Source organism: Meriones unguiculatus, chromosome 19 (assembly GCF_030254825.1).
Source record: "Meriones unguiculatus strain TT.TT164.6M chromosome 19, Bangor_MerUng_6.1, whole genome shotgun sequence".
Classification (NCBI taxonomy): domain Eukaryota; kingdom Metazoa; phylum Chordata; class Mammalia; order Rodentia; family Muridae; genus Meriones; species Meriones unguiculatus.
The window spans coordinates 71,803,111-71,809,655 of NC_083366.1; positions in this window are offsets into that span (position 1 = coordinate 71,803,111).

Here is a 6,545-nt window from a genome sequence, read left to right on the forward strand (position 1 = left end):
GGGTCCTCCAGAAGAACAGCCAGTTAACTGCTTAACAACTCAGCTTAACTACTGAGCCATCTCTCCAGCCTTGACATTTAAAAAATTTTTTAATAGAATGCACCAATTTTGACCACGACAACAAAAAGATAAGTGAGTAGATTGATCTAGAGAGATATGGAAACAATAACCAGGAGCAAAAGACCTCATATTTACATATTAAACATTGATAATCCTCTTCCTTTTATGCAAAACTTAGACCCTGTTCATCATATGATTCCAGCTATTACATTACTTCTTGATGGCCAGCGAGCACCCAGTTCAATTAGCTGACCTGTTTAATTAAAATATTGAATATTGTAATTATTCATTCAGAATGTCCTCTAAAATTTTCTACTTTTTTAACTCAGGCTCTGGCCATTCCTTTATTTCCAGGTTCCTTATTTTTTCATCTATCACCTGCTTTACTCAACCCTTCTCAGTCTAGCCTCAACCACGAACAGTTTTTCAGCCCTTTCTGCCTTAGCTGCATAAGGCAACTGCATTCCCACTAGCAGGCTCTGTAGTTCCTGTCAGGTAGTCAGGGGGCAATTTGGAGAGTTCTCCCTATAAATCCCTAGAAGCCAGCAGTTCTCCTGTAGCAACTTCTCTTCCCAATCAGCTTCCTCTCCCAGGGCAGCCTTCATCATTTTTCTGGAGCTCCGTGTTTAATAATTCTATCACACTCAATCTTAGCAGACATTTTATCCTTCCTTACTGAGGACCAGGAGACCCTACCCACATCTGTTTCTCTTTCTTAGTGTTTGCCTTTTCCACCTTCTGATTATGCCTGCTGCCTGGTCCTTGAATCTGTGACCTGTCACCTTCTTCTAATCTTTTACTCCTTCAATGTTTACCCTTTTCCCTGTTGAATTTCTTTGCTTCATTTGTCTTCAACTGACATACTCATGTCTGTGTTATTTTTTTTTTAATTCTATCCTTGGCACTGATGTAATCAATTTTAAATAAACTTATCTACATTCTCTATATTTCATAATACTAACAATTACTTGCAATCAAATTACTAACAAATCTATATTATTCTGACTGCTATCAGAATATCATTGAGTTGCTTCCTTACTCATTTATAATAAATGCACCTCAGTGAGACTAAGATGTTTGTGTCAGTGCGATCCATTTATTCTGGAGGTCTTTTAGTTTCTACCTAAACAGGAACAGTCACTAATTAGGGATCTTGAGCAAATTAATATCCCAGAGCCACAGTGCTTATTTAGTTTTCTCATTATTGTGACTGGCAGAAGCAATTGAGAGGGGGAAGAATTTCCACTTGGGTTCCTGATTTGAGAGGGCACAATCCACCATGGTAGAGAAAGCCAGGGTTCAAGGCAGTGGGAGCATGTGATAGGACATTTGTACAACTCAGTGACCAGGGAACAGTACTTGAACCAGAATTAGGGCTGGATATAACCCTCAAGGACCACCCCTAGGAGCCAATGTCCACCAGCTAGGCACCAGCTAAGGACCAAATATTTAAACATATTGTTCTATGTGAATTTCTATAACCAACACCAAACAGGTCTCCTGGCTTCGGTCTCAGAGGTCTCACACCTATTGGTTGCATGCTCTCAGTCTCATATGCATATGCTTAGCTCCTAGAACTCTGTCTAGCCCGAAGCAGCCATGCAAAGTATCTGTTCAGTGAATGAACAAGTGAATAAACATTTTTTAATCTCATAGAGCTTACAATACAGATAAGAGATCAACATTAAGCAAGTATCACTAGCTCCTGGGAAGATCTCAGGGAGCACTCTTGTCCATCCAAGACTCTTCCTGATCCCAAAGTCTCCTGTGCTAACTGGCAGAACTTATATTTCGCAGAGGGCCCAAGAGACCAGGAGAGAAAGATAATTTACACAGCTGAGACCCCATGAGAATAAACACATCAACTAATTCTCCTCTTCCTTAATGATACCTCCATTCATTGCTAATGGCATCTAACCTGCTGTGGTGGTGTGAGAAGAGTGAATTGACTGAGCTAGGAATAATGTAGTAAGATAAAGCAAGGTTTATTATGTTACAGTGACAAATTACCTGAGAAACAACTTGAGTGAGGGAAGATTTATTTTAGCTCAGTTTGTGAACTATCAGAGTTCATGGCCTGCTGGCTTCATTGCTTTAAGGACCACAGCAAGTCAGAAATATCATGGAGGGAAGATGGGAAAGAAAAGCTGCTCGGCTGTGTCAATCAGGAAGCAAAAGAGGGGGGATATAGAAAGGAGCAAGAGCAAGATGATAGCTCCCCAAAGATCTATGCTCTTTGATTGATTGATTGATTGATTGATTGATTGATTTGAGACAGGTGTCTGTGTGGCCTCGGCTGTCCAGGACTCACTTTGTAGACGAGGCTGGCCTTGAACTCACAGAAATCTGCCTGCCTCTGCCTCCCTGAATACTGGGATTACAGGTGTATGCCATCACACCCAGCTTAGATCTATAGTCAGATGAGCCAATTCCATTCTTCAGTTGAGGGGACATCTAGTTTGTTACCAGATTCTGGCTATTGTGAATAAAGCTGCTATGAACATAGTTAAGCAAATGTCCTGTTGTATGGTAGAGCATCTTTTGGGTATATACCAAGGAAAGCTGGGTCTTGAGGTAAAGCTATTCCCAGTTTTCTGAGAAAGTGCCAGATTTATTTCCAAAGTGGTTGTAAAAGTTTACACTTCCACCAGCAATGGAAGAGTGTTCCCCTTTCTTCACATCCTCACCAGCATATGCTGTTGCCTGAGGTTTTGATCTTAGTCATTCTGACTTGTATGAGATGGAATCTCAGAGTCATTTTGATTTGCATTTCCTTGATGACTAAGGAAGTTGAGCATTTCTTTAAGTGTTTCTCTGCCATTCGATATTCCTCTGTTGATTTCTCTCTAGATGTCCCTCAACTGAAGAATTGATACAGAAATTGTGGCACATTTACGCAATGGAATACTACTCAGCAATTAAAAACAAAGAAATCATGAAATTTGCAGGCAAATGGAGGGAACTAGAAAAAATCATCCTGAGTGAGGTATCCCAGAAACAGAAAAAAATGCATAGTATACACTCACTTATAGGTGGATGTTAGCCATATAGTACAGGATAAGCATACTACAAGGCCCAGACTCAAAGATAAGTAACATAGAGGACCCAAGGGAGGATGCATAAACCACACTCAGAAGGAGGGAAAATAGAATAGACAGAGGTAGTGCTGAAGAGAAGGAACAAGGTAGGAGATGGGGCACAGAGAGTTAAGAGAGTGGAGAGGGGAGAGCAAGGGCAAGAGGACAGAAGGACTGTAGAGAAAAGAGAAACTGAGGGTGGGGGCATCTCTGTGACAAGCTCCTGGGAGGATATGAGGGGGACTCAAGCAGAGACTCCTGGTAGCAGAGGCCATAGAGACTGAAGAGAACACCTAACTAGTCTCCTAGCAGAGGGAGGAGAATACTAACCAACCCACAAAAACCTCGGCCCAAAACTTACCCTGCCTACAAGATGTGCAGGAATAAAGATAGAGCAGAGATTGGGGGAATGCCCAACCAAAGACCCACCCTATCTGAGAGTGCCAACCCCTGACACTATAAAAAATGCTCTGCTAAACTTGCAGACAGGAGCCTGACAGTTGTCCTCTGAGAGGCGCTATCCAGCAGCCTCAAAACATGCTGAGACTGACAGCCAAACAGTGGGCGATGAGAAGGAAGTCTTGTGGAAAGTGGGAGGAAAGAGAAAAGGACCTGGAGGTGACAGGAGCTCCACAAGAAGACCAACAGAGCCAACTAACCAAGGACCATGTATGAACTGGATATAGGCCCCCTACAAAGATGTAACAGATGGGCAGCTTAGGCTTCATGTGGGTCCTCTAGTAAGGGAAGTGGGGATTGCATTGGACATGGACTCACTTGCCAGCTTTTGATCACTTTCTCCTGGCGAGACTGCTTTGCCAGGCCACAGGGGAAGAGGACATGCTCAGTCCTGATGCAACTTGATGAGCTGGGGTGGATGGGATAGGAAGCTCCCCTTTCCTGAGGAAAGGCAAGTAGGGAGGGAGGGACTAAGTGGTTAGAGGGTTGGGGCTGCAACAAGGATGTAAAGTGAATTAAAATAATTAAAAAAAAATACAAAACAAAACAAAACCCCTCCAATTCCTTTGGCTAAGCCATCTTCTAAGAATTCCACTATCTTCTAAAACAGTTCCCTCCAGCTGGGGACCAAGGCTTCACCATGGTGTGTGTGTGTGGAGGGGGGGTGTTGAGGGGTTAAGACTATTTATTAAAATCATCAGATTGCATTCTTGTTCCCACCCCAGAATCTTATTTCCATATCAATGCAAAATGTTTTAAACTTACTTCCAAGGTTCCCCAAAGTCTAATCAGTTCCAACATTGTCAAAAACCCAAACTTAAAGTCTCCTCTGAGACTCAGGACAAATTTTTAGCTGAAGCTCCTTGTAAAATAAAGGTAACACTAATCCAGTATAAAATGGCACAGAGTAAATATTCCTGTCCAAAAAAAAAGTATAGAGTTAGAGAGTAGAAAATGGGACCACAGGAAAAGAAAAGAAAACAAACAAACAAAAAATCCACAAAGGGTAAATACTGAGTCTTGGGTCCATCTTGTTCCTATAGCCAACATGGTCTTTTGTTTGAATATGGGAGGTAATGTGTGTACAGGAGGTAATGTGTGTGCAATGCAGTGTGTGTGTGTGTTTAATATCTATGTGCATGTATGTACATGTGGAGGCCAGAGGAAGGCCCTGAGGATGCCATCATCTTCCATGTTATTTCTTTACGGCAGGATCTCTCCCTGAACCTAGAGCTCACAACTTTTTGTTCAGGTCAGAAGCTAGCAAGCCCCAGGACCCTCCTGTCTCCTAGCAGTGCTGTAGTTACAGGAATCCCCCCCCCCAATTCCCATGCATCCATAGCAAGCACCCCTAACATTTAGCCATCTCTCCGGCTGTTCATTGTTTTTCTTGGTAGACATTCTACATTTCTGGCATCTCTAACTTCCTGGGATCACCATTACAATGGGTTCACATAAGCTTTCATGAACTTAAATGCTCTCTGTATATTCTCTCATTAGTGAATTATCTATTCATGTAGATCTTTTTGCTTGTTCTATTAATGTGATATGTCCATTCCTTAACTGGATTGTTTTATACACACACACACACACACACATACACACACTTGGGTTTTGACAGTTCTTCATATTTTCTGGATACATGTCTTTTGTTGGATATGTGCTTTCCAAGTACTTCCTCCTTCATAGTTATGAAGATTTTCTCCTTAGCTGGACTCAAAAGGTGCTCTCTCTATTCCTGTGAAGTTCACAATGAACCTGAAGACAGCTTTGAAACACCAGTCTTCATTACTGTCACTACAATGGTGACTCAAGGAAAGGCAGGTCTCTTGTAAATGAATACTATTACAGCTTGAAGAGTGTATGGACCAGGGACTGGGCTAGAACCTAGAACAGTGGTTCTCAACCTCCCTGATGCTTTTGACCCTGTATTACCATTCCTGGTGCCAAGAAGAGGTGATGGCCCATACCTTTGATCCCAGCACTCAGGAGGCAGAGGCAGACAGAACTCTAGGTTCCAGGCCAACCTGGTCTACAGAGTGGAGGTCAAGGATAGCCTGGACTACTCAGAGAGAAACCCTGTCTTGAAACACCCCCCCCCAAAAAAAAAAAAACATTTCCTCATGTTGTGGTGACCTCAACCATAAAACTATTTTGTTCCTATTTCATAACTGTAATTTTGCTACTATTATGATCTGTAATGTAAGTGCAATGTAAATGTGTGATATACAGGATATCTGATATGCTGTGAAAGGGTCATTAAACCCCAAAGAAGTCTTGACCTACAGGTTGAAAATTGCTGACCTATAAGCACAGACAAGGCACCATCTACCTTCAAAAGGATAGTTCAGGAAAGAAATAGTTTTTCAAAAACCAGATTCTAGTCAGGTGACATGCAAGGTAACATGACAGTATCCTCTCAGAGCACAACCATCACAAGGGAAAGCTTAATGGAGTCTTCCCAGAGAACACTAAGACCAGTTAGGGGAGACATATCTTTGTCCTAGTTAGTGGCAGGTCCTCTTCTTGTAGTATTTCCCATCCTCTCTGAATGGAGTCCTTCTATTCCCTTTTCACCACCAGTTAATAAAAGGAGGAGCTTCTCTAGTGATCTTTAGTGAGCCCCACGTGACACTCTTAGTTTCTTCTGTGGCCTCTTATGTTTGTAGAGTACCCCGTACCTGGGAGTCCAGCATTACCACAATCCCCAGAAGGATCTAAATCTTTGTAGTATACTGATATATTTTCTGTAAAATGGGCATATTAGAATGCCTACAGGACATGAGAACTATACAAAATGATAACACTTCTTAAAACAGTAGCAGACACATAACAACCCTCCCAATAAATAAATGCTGGTTTTTGCAGACTACAAATTAAATTCATTCCTGTTACCCCTAGATCCATCTCTAATATTTCCTAAGCATAGAGCTAAAATTACACAACAGC